The following is an 11,853-nucleotide window of genomic DNA, read 5'->3' as shown; positions in this document are numbered from 1 at the left end:
CAAATCTTTCTGAACAGTTGAATTGCATTTTTATTCAGCTCATTTACCAAGAAAAATTAATTCGTACACTAAAAATACTTTAGTACAATCTGTATATTCAGTATGTGATGAGCAAATGAGATCACATCACAGAAGATCTGATATTCACTTTAAGATTTAGTTTTCTACTTTCCTTAGCTATATATTGTATATATTGATATAACTGTATATCTACTTTCCTTAACTATATATACTATATATTTCCTTAACTTTCTGGACAGATTGGAGAGTGGGGCGATCACCAACCACATGAAGTTTAACAAAAGCAAGTGCCGGGTCCTGCACCTGGGACGGGGCAACCCTGGCTATACGTACAGACTGGGCAATGAGACGCTGGAGAGCAGCCGTGCAGAGAGGGATCTGGGGGTTGTGGTTGACAGCAAGTTGAATAGGAGCCAGCAGTGTGCCCTGGCAGCCAGGAAGGCCAACCGTATCCTGGGGTGCATCAAGCACGGCATTGCTAGTCGGTCGAGGGAAGGGATTGTCCTGCTCTACTCTGCGGTGGTGCGGCCTCACCTCGGGTACTGTGTGCAGTTCTGGGCACCACAGTGCAAAAAGGACATTAAACTGTTGGAGAGTGTCTAGAGGAGGGCGACGAAGATGGTGAAGGGCCTAGAGGGGAAGATATATGAGGAGCGGCTGAGGTCACTTGGCCTGTTCAGCCTGGAGAAGAGGAGGCTGAGGGGGGACCTCATCGCAGCCTACAACTTCCTCGCAAGGGGGAGCAGAGAGGCAGGTCACCTATTCTCCGTTATCACCAGTGATAGGACCCACAGGAATGGTGTTAAGCTGAGGCAGGGGAAGTTTAGGCTAGACGTCAGGAAGAGGTTCTTCACCGAGAGGGTGGTCGCACACTGGAACAGGCTCCCCAGTGAAGTAGTCACTGCACCAAGCCTGTCGGAATTTAAGAAGCGATTGGACTGTGCACTTAGTCACATGGTCTAAACTTTGGGCAGACCTGTGCGGTGCCAGGAGTTGGACTTGATGATCCTTATGGGACCCTTCCAACTCGGGATATTCTATGATTCTATGATATAATAAAAGCAAGGAGAGAACACAAACGACAGACATATGTCAACCAGAGGTAAAGAATTAAACAATAAACAAAGGCAAAAAACAGTAGCACAGTGCTACCAGCCACAAAGTTGTTTCTTCTGTCTACTTAGAAAAATTGCCTTGCTTGCACATTTGGTGTTGATAAATGTTTTAAAATGAAATATTTGTGAACATCTGATCAAAATATCAAGTTCCATAGGAATTTCAATTTAATATTAGTAGTTAGAACAACAGCACTTTCTGCAGAATAGACAGTCAATTACAGACTGACTGAAGGTAGTTGGGGTGCTGATTCAGGTGTTAACTATTTCCTTGTTCACTGGGAAACATATGTATTTCACTTTCCATTGTGGAAACCATTGTCTGAACCCTCATCAGAGCAGAGTAAACCCTTCAACTAGATTGTATACAAATCCTGGCTTTTGTTGGTAATCCTTCAATAACACTACTTGAATATTACAAGCTTCATTTCCCACTATTAGTGCTTACATTCAATCAATTATTGTCCTGAAATCTGGACTGGACACAGACTGCCACTACAAACTGATGCCTAATATTTGGGTAGTTGTATAAATAGCTTGTTAAAAATTAACATAATGGAGGACTCCAGCAAACTTTAAGAAATTCATGCTAAAGCCAAACACTTCAGACCCCAGTTTGAAAAGCAGATAGCACCACCATAGGTAAATAACTCTGTGCATATATCTACACTTTCCTTTTTAACTACAGCTATCCATTATGTTTTGGTAACATAACATGCTAGAGAAAAGACACAGAAATACCAAACAAAAATATCACTATTAAAAATATCATTAAGATCTAGATTTGCCAATGCAGGCTTTATACACAGTTTCAACACATTGTTTCCCAGCTTGCTATTCTATTAAAGTTACACCACATCTATATATGCATTATGATCATTCTGAGTAATATCCCAAATGCCTACAAAATAAAGCAGATCTGGGTTATTTCATACAACTTTCTCTTGAGATTCATATTAATGCAACCAAAATTTCTGTACCTGAAAAAACAATATAGCAAATTATGAATGGTAATTTAAAAACAAATTATCTTCTCCTTCATTCTCAACTATAAATTATGTTAATAATCAAAATGCCTTTTACAAGACTACTATATTAAAGATAATCAAAATAACTCTCTTCAACAGTTCTATTCCAAAGAAAGAATATATCTGTTTCTAATAAAGCTAGACTACTACAAATGACTGCTTTCCACATTGTATTTTTTAAATTTTCTTCACTCACCTGTAATTCCAGAAACAAGATGCCTAAATAAAAAGAAGTTAAAAAAGGAGGAAGCAGCTCTGAGAGCTAATGAGTTCTAGGGTCTGGATTATTTGCACGTAACAGGCTAAAGATCAGAAAAAAAAAATATCTAGAAACCAAAATATGTGAGGACCTGTAATGTCTACACTGAAGGCCAGGATCTTCAGAACTCTTGAGGAGAGGCATGTGCTCAACATTTAAGTATCTCAAACACTACTTGTTTGAAGATGCCAGCCAAAAATATTAAACGGAATGTGCTCCAATTCTTTTAACTCATATTCTATTGGAAGGAGTATTAATTACACAACCTTTTGCCAGTTTTGTGCCTAAAAATTAAACACGTTTGATTCTATTCCCCCTGAAGGAAAAGTAGGAGTAAAGAAGCTATTACAAAGGTGCATAAGAAGTCAGCATAAGCTCTCTCAAAATAAAACCTGTGGTAAACAACTGAGTCAGTGGATGATTCTTCCTACTCCTCCCATCACATTTAAAGTTTGCCTAAGGAAAAGCCTTAATTGGGACTTGCATTCTCTAACTGGGAAGTGACTGCCAAAACAGTTCGTGCTAGATTTTATTTTATTTTTTAAATAAATTCAAAAGTACTTTCTGGAAGCAACATGAGATAATGCAGTCTGTTAAATTTAAGGTAGGGCTTAAGTGATACTTAAAAGTTAAGTAATTAATGTTTTTCTTCTATTTGGTAGTGTATTGCACTTGTGTGACACAACAGGACAGAAGAAGGAATAACACATCCAATATCAACTTGGTTCAAGTTTTACACCAGGCTGTCTGGCTTCAGAGAAAACTGTTTTGTGTTGAGCAAACCTCTAAAAATGTTAGAAAACAAATTCACAGAAGATGCATACTAAAGACCCATCCTGAGGTCTGTCAGGATCATCTTGGAGGAAGCTGCACTCAATGAGGTGAAGCCAGCCCAATTGTATGGTGCAAGTATGAGTTATTTAGTGAAGGTACTGCATGTACATAAAAGTAGAAATACCTTCCTTGTTGTAGTCACTCTAAAACTAATCATACTTGCAGAAAAAGTTTAAAGCAAAAATCTATTAGCTTTTATGAGACAAGATAAAGGCCCCAAGGCAACTTAACATTATGCTTTAAAAGAGAAGACTGTAGAACTTGTTATCCTATATATGGAAGAAAACTTATGTAGTGTTCATTTCCTTTTTTGACAAAGTTTATAGTAGTTATTTCCATCTCTACTATAACACATTGCTGGATGGAACCAAGCAATATTCAATGGTTTGACTTAGGCAAGCACCTTATACTAGATGTCTAATACTCTTCCCCCAGAAGATATGGAGAAATCTCACTGAATAACGTGTTATACTGATCAGCTAAAGCAAACTTTTAAGATAGACCAGTGGTATCAGTCTACTTGTTTGGTTGGACACATCAAATTTGACATGGAACTTAGTTATAATATAGGTGGCTTGCTTATAAAAGTGCCTCCTAATGAGTAAAGGATATTTGAAAAGTGCTTAAGAGCATGACTACACTTCCTGTTGTATTTTTTTTCTCCACTCTGCGGATGCCTGCCTTTATAGGGAAAGTGAAGGGCTTATCTTCCCAAAACTGTGAACAACATGGAGCTCCATACAGCTCAACGAATTAATCTCACCCAAATTTAAAGGGTCTGGTCTACAGAGAAATTTACTCATGCAAAAACCAGTTCAACTTTGGTTGAGTTAAACCCTCTTCCACATCTGTTTGCTCTTTGAATGAGCGAGCAAGTATATTGGAATGGCAAAAACTTAAACGTGAACAAATCTCCTCAACTGATAAGATGTAGTTTGATTTCATAACAACTTCAAGGTCATAGCACGGCGTAGCTTTCTACTATGCCACACTAAATATAACATTACTCAGCTCACACAAAATACTTGCAAGTCAATTCACAAAACACAGCATAACGGCTCAGAGAAGTTATTCCACACATCATGGATTAACAGAGAATACAAACCCTATATGGAAGCCCTTTAAGCTTCCATTGCTGAAGCCTGAATACACTCAAAACATGATTAGAATATAAAAAAATCAAAGGAAAATTGTCCAATAAGTTAATAAGGAAATATTTCATGTGAAGTACCACCATCTGCACTATGCTGTCCTACATTCCTATGAGTCAATTAATTACGTCTAAATGATAGAGCAGTGAAGGTAGAGTTTAAAAAGGCCTTAACAAGGACTGTTACCTTTGCAATGAGTCATTTAACCAGAAAGCAGGAGTCATTAGAGTTGCACAGAACATGACACTTAAGATTATCACTTCAGGCAGGATTAGTTTTAAAATCATTGTAAATCATTTCACTGAAAAGTTACAGAAATGCTTTTATTAGTATTGTCAAAGAATCAAGCAGTCAGGGACAGGAAAAAAAGTGACCAAGTACTTCAATTGCAGCACTGATTTATGCCCAATTACATAGTTCACAGAACCACAGCACTAGCATCTGTACTTCCCTCACCAAACCTATTGACTATAACTATGGACTATAACCACAGCTGGCAGACCAGCAAGAAAAAGTCTGCACGTACCATGATAACAAGCCAAGCATTGGAAGAGAAAGTACCTGGCATTCCTGGAGAAACCAGCAGTTAGCTCAAGAGCTGAACAAGAGCATAGTCCAAGAGAGAAAACTTATAAGACACCGTAAAATAAAGATAGAGGAAATGCAGGTTGATGAATTTTGTTGCACATGTAAATCACATGACTTTGTATCTGTGGCTGTCAGCATTTAAAAGCATCCAAAAGAAAAATCAAAAACCAACCCTGTGGACAGATGGAACATCTTGGCTGTAGACCAGAGAATATGAACATAATCTGAAGTGCCTTTATCAAACATTTTTTCTTAAATATATGCATTCAAAATGCAGGTTAAAAGCTGGTTAGGTGCTAAGGGGGGTTTCAAGAAAGCTTACAAGATTAAAGAGCTACAAAGAAGGGAAACTACAACTAAAACAATTGTGAAATCTATTAGAGAGTCAAATGGAATTAAGTGGGTTCAAGAAATGGTACCAGTTCTACTAATTCACGTTGTTGTATTTTCATAGCTGAGGAACATGGGAGGACAAACTATCTTCTGCTTGAAGTCCCAAGTCCCAGCTTCACTGTAAGTTGAGGAAAGCACATCTGTTTCGGCATCTATCACAGATAATACACTGTGCAGCAAAATAACGGCACTTTCGATGCTTCCTTCATGATTACTTCTGTTTCTATAACATTTAAACTGGACTTCAGGTGGCAATTCTTTCTTATGACCCAGTAAGCTACGTATTTGAATTAACAGAACAACAAACAAGATTTAACTTCAATTCTATTCATAAGCTGTCTATGCAGGATTTTACTAAGATAAACTTTCCTCTGAAGTTACAGAAAACTGAGCAGCACAACAGCACATGGGCAGAAAACAGTATTTCCACCATTCAACCTTGAATAACAGAATAAAATTAATTGTAGAGGCAGACCTGCCATAAAAACAGCTTATTTAAATAGTCTGAAACAGGTGATGAATAAGAAGATACTAAGAGATACTAAAATTTTAGGTAAACAGGATGAATGCAAACCTCACTGTGAACTCAACATATGCAAAAATATATTCATGATAAAACACAAATAATTTTTCAGCAGACATTGAAACCAAGTGGTACTCACATTCTAGCTAAATTACCCATATAAGAAATGGAGACAGGTAAGCTCCAGTTCAGGAGCCTGGCTTATCCAAACAGTCAAAACCAGTAACTGCCTACCTTAGTACTTTATCACAGTATTAACAAAAAAAAAAAGGGCAAAAAAAAAAGAAAAAAAAGCTTTGCACTTGGAGAAAGACAGTGACATCCAGTGGTACATTCGTTAATCAGGACCATCTTCTTAAATAGCTATTTTCGGAGATATTGTTAAAGTCCTATTAGATAGTATCATTTAAAACAAAGCCAGATCCCAGCTGCTGAGGTCAGCACACAACTTAAAAGGTCCCAACACATTACATAGACATATAACACATATAACCACAGGTTAAAAAAAAAAAACAACACATTGTTTACTGCACAGTTTACTATTCTTTGATATGATCAGTGTGAAAAAAAAAAAGTCTGTTAACACTTAAAAACAGATCACTTTACCTCAAATTCTTAACAGAGGTTAGCTGTTTCCACTGCTACAATCATGAAGAAATGGCTATTTAATGAACACATACATAACAATATCTACTAATTCATACTTTATGTTAAATATATGTATATATTATATGAACAACATATGAATATATTTTAGCTACACAAAGTACAATATCCTGATAAAGATTACAGGAGAACCCAGGTGAATGACTAAGTTAAATGATGCAATAGGGGAAAAAAAAGCTGATCTAAGTTATGTTTTAGCTTCCCTGCCACCTTAATCCTCATTACTGAGAGTCTTTCAAGTAGAACTCCTTTCCATCATACTGAACTGACAGCGAATAGCACCCCCACAGTTTGTATTATGTAGTTATATCTTATGACATTCTACAATGGGGCAGACTCATTGGTACTGATTGAGGGCTGAATAATGTGACCATTTTCCTCCTTTCCTAATACTGAGGTAATCCCCAAAAGGAAGGCTACATAGTTGGAGTAAAAAGTGTCTCAGTGCTGAGAAATGCGTGCATTTCTACTTTTAGCTGAAGGAAGCATTTGTGTCATTACTGCTGAGATATTCTTCCGCCTGCTATCTTCTTCCGCCCAATTTTAAACTAGTACTTTTAGGAAACAGAGCCTGAGTTGTGACTTGTGCCAAAAACATATATATATATATATATATATATATGTATAAAATTGGTATTTTAGCATGTCATTGTAATTGCTACATAAAGTGATATTAGTTTTCTGAAGAGCTATGTTTGGCCCTAAAAAACAACGTGAATTTACCTGAGTTTGAATAGCACATCTAGACTAATTTTGGCTGAAGTAAAACTTCATGAAACCAGATGCACTGCTTCATACTACATGACACAGGAAGTTTTTTCCATTTGTGCTAACCTTTCAAGCTACTCATCAATGGAATTTGGGTAAGAAGATTTATTATATTGTTCAAGACACTATAATCATAAACACAAAGCAGAAAATATTATTGCAGTCCATCTTCACTGAAACATTTTGTGAAATTTTGCGCTCTAAACTTGTAAGATTAAGCAGTTCTGTATATTAAGGTAGAGCACAAATATTATTTAGGATTTTGGAATTAAAACTAGGGTTATGCTGTTGATTTTCCATTAAAGCTATCAATTACTGTAACTACATAGTAAAGAAATTAGGACTAAAAGTCCCAGAATTTTACTGGGCTAAGCAAGTATACAAAGGACACATTCGAGTGATTAGAATCTTCCGTTTCATCTTTCTAAATTATCACATTTTGTTCAATACTACTCATTCCCCTACTTCTACTTCTCCTCTGTTTTCAAAAGCAAATAAACTGGGAAAACAATTCTGGGGGTGGGGATGGGTGGGGTGTTGGATCACAAAAAATTTACAAACCTTCAGAAGTCTTAAAAGCATCTTTTAGCTGTTTGCTGTCAAGACTTTTACAGGTCAAGTCATTTTCAGCCTGCCAGTCACAGAATGAAGCTATTGAGTTGCTGTGTTTGATGACATGCTTGTAAACTGGTACAGAGCAGGCAGCTGAAAAGAAATTTAGATACTGTATGGCATGCCTTAAAGCCCCTTAAAACTAGTAACTTTTCAGTCTGATTCTCAATGTGAGCTGTCAGGTATCAGATGCTATTAGAGTGGTTAACTTTAAGAACATCAGGTTTTGTCCAGTTCATGCGGTCTCACATAACATTATACACTTCCGTACTGAGAACAAGACCACTTGATCCTAAACAGTATAAAAACACATCCGTTAGTTCCACCTTAAAGTGTTTAACTGCTTTTACTTTTTAAGACGGGCAGACACAGGGATAAGCACTGAAAGTAAAATCACAAGAAATTACTCTAAATCAAAAGTTGGTTAAAAGCAATCTTAAAAATGGGAAAAATAAAAGTGAAATAAAGTACAGCTCAATTCATTTGTCTTCCCTGTTACAGCCTAGGATAAACACACTTAAGCTTACTGAAACAGGAATATTTAACAGCGCTGATACTAATTTAGTATTCTGGAATTTCAAGTTTTAGTTGGTTATAGAGCAATGAAACTCAATCACTGATAACATTACTGATTGTGGTTTGTGCATTCCTATGTAAAATGACCACAAACTGTTCCTATATCATGTTGTGTATAACACCACTTTTATGCATAACATGTGGTTGTGTTTTTAACTTTAATGAATTCCTTCAAGAAACAACTCAGTTTGAGTTTTTCATGATAATACCTTTAAGCATTGAATTATAGCTCTTAAAGCTTACCATTAGCTGATTATTTTTACCATGTTTGTCAGTCATATATCTCTTAATTAGCACTTTCAGAAAGCACACACTAAACGATAAATGGATGTATAGTATACCTTAACAAGAAAATCAATATAATCTTCTAAAATTTTCAAATATTACCTAACAATGAAAAATTTTATCAAAAAAGAAAATTAAAACAATGAACTATAGTTAAAGATTAACCTAAATTAACATTATCCATAATTAACAAGAATGGTTAAATAAATATGAAAAAACAAACAAACAAACAAACAGAACACCAACAACAATTTGGTTAGTGTATGCTTGTTTTCCCCCTTCACTTATACAAAACTCCTAGTCTGACATGCATTTGGGGAGAAATGAAGGTGTTTTATAGTAAGCCTGAAAAGGGGTTCAGGTGAAAGCTAAATTGGTTTTGACAGCAAAAAAGCTAATGATTTCCAGCTTAGAAAGCTAATTAAATGTTATATTCCATTTCATTCGAAATGCACAGTAACAGTGCTATAAATCCTGTCCAAAATGTATTGAAAACATTTAATCATGTAATTTAATTTGAATTAAATTCATTTTAATTAAATTGAAGTTTCATTAAATAAAATTTTCTTATCATTTAATAGTTATTACCTGTTTCTCATTATACTTGGTCTTTGATTATCACAAAGAAGACTTCTAAGTAGCAACAACTGAGTGCTGTCCCACCTGCGCGGGGACTGCAAGCTGTACAAGCAAACAGTAATTAAGTGAGATACCCACAAGGTGGTGCTGGTGATACGCAACAGCTGGGTAACAAGCCAAGGGGATATGCATCTTCTGTTTCTTGTGAATTCTGAAAGACATTGCAAAGATAGGTAAACTATAATTTTGGCTAGATTGGAAATACATGATTAATAATGCTAATGATGATATATGTGTATTCTTATATGTGAAATGTGAATTTTGATACTTACGATGCTGTTATCAAACTGCATTTCTCGTGATGAGCAGAATAATACCTAAATACTGAGTTAGCTAAATATCAGTGTAATGATTTAAACACGAAATTATATCAACTAATGTTAATAACATGGAAAAAATAATGAAGATTTTGGATCAGTGTTAAATTACGTATTGATCATAATGGGTATCTAAACTGATACTGGATGTGAAGTTTAAGAGACCTCTTTAGATACCACTTCAAAAAGAAAGTTTAAAATTCATTTGAGTTGCAATGCACCCCATTTTCTGTTAAATATGGTTTTGGAAAACAATTTCAGGTTAGAAATTAGGAGAAATTTTTTCTTGGGTAGAGTAGTTAGATATTAGAAGGGGTTGCCCAGGGAGGTGGTGGAGTCACCAGCAGTGGGGGTGTTCAAGGAAAGGTTGGACCTAGTGCTTAAGGACACGGTTTCGTGGGTGATATTGACGACAGGGGGACAGTTGGACCAGATGATTGTAGAGGGCTTTTCCAACTTTAATGATTCTACGAATTTAATATATTTGTTATGAGACTCATTTCTAGAGCTCCTAGGTTTAAACAAACACTCACGTTGCAAAACTTATTTTATCTTTTACAAATTGTAACAGTTTTGTGATTCAATATTTTACAACTGTTATTTTAACCATAAATGTTTAGAAAGCTTTGAATAAACATCTAATTTGGCCTTGTATTTTACAAAAGGATGAAAAGCATAAAACAGTTAAGTAGAGTATAAGGTGCTAGTCTAGTTATAATGTAAATTTCCACCACAGCTTGGCTCTGAATTTGTCCACTGAAGTATATATCGGTTGAAGTGCACACACTTCCATAATTGGACCCCTGTCTACTACATACATCTAAGAAGTTTATTAGTAAGGCCCTTAGCCCATTCAAGCAATGGCAGAAAACATGACAAATTTATAATGGAAAAAAAAAAAAGGCAAACTTTTTTTATAGCAGAGTAGCTGAAAGTCTGTATTTAAAAGAGACTCTTACCCCAGATAGATTTTTTTTTTTCCCCTAAGCAATCATGTGAAGTTTCAGAAGGCTAGTTAATATGAAATTAGCAAGAAAAATGCAAAAGACCTTTTTGTTTAGCTAACATGCTTAAAACAGTGAGATGAAGTCATTTGGATGAGGTCAACCACTAATAGGTTAGAGAGGATTAGAAACAGTATGTTACTGGCCCTCAATCTGTTGCTGTAATTACTGAACTGAGTGAGTTCTTTGCAAGAGAACTTAAGTATTAGCATACTTGGAATTCACAGTAATAATCTACAGATCATGAATTCTGTTTAGTTGAAGGTGAAAGTGCCTCCTGTCAAAGAAAGCAGAACAGTTTTGTGATATACCAACTTAAAAATGTGGAAGGGATTAAAATTTGGCTTTTAAAGGTTGCACTAGCAAGTATATTAACATGGCTTTAGTACAAATTTGAGTTCTGAAACAATGAAGAATAGGAAAATGTCAACAAATAAACAAAAATCAACTGTAGTGTTCCAACAAGTTACTTAACCCTTGATCTGTTTAGCCAAAATGACTTAAGCAGCAAGTAATCAGCTTGTCAGTAGGCTGCTGTTACTCGCTTGCTTCCTGTAGCATTTGGACGGTAAGTACAGTAGCAAAACAATCGTCAGCTCCCATGTTACACTGTTGAGATTCACTGAGCAATTAGCAGGTAAAGATTAAGAGTTGTTTTGAATGTGATTTGTTTTAATGTAGATAAAGGCAACAAGCCTCCTCTACAGAATAAAGCCATGTAATTGTTGTAATTACTCCATTGCTTAACACAGAATGCTTGCCTGCTAACAGAGATAAGACTTAGAAGGCATGCATTTACATTTCATACAGTCACCAGTGTACAGATTTAATTAAATTCATCTATCCAATTGTCAATGAACAAAACCATATAAGCTCCTTGCTCACAAAACATTAATGCATTAGTAACCCCTGGATTTGTGGAATCTCTACGGGAAAACAGCTGCAATTGCAGTCATAAGCAGGAGAAAAGTTTCTACAAGCAAATATGTAGTTCCACTGGCAAGCTGGGGACTAAAAACAACCTAAGCTGACGTGAAACGTGGAAACTGTCTTTTCAGAGCTAAGTGGGGGAAA

Source organism: Cygnus atratus, chromosome 14 (genome assembly GCF_013377495.2).
Source record: "Cygnus atratus isolate AKBS03 ecotype Queensland, Australia chromosome 14, CAtr_DNAZoo_HiC_assembly, whole genome shotgun sequence".
Classification (NCBI taxonomy): Eukaryota; Metazoa; Chordata; class Aves; order Anseriformes; family Anatidae; genus Cygnus; species Cygnus atratus.
Note: the sequence above shows the minus strand (reverse complement) of the source record.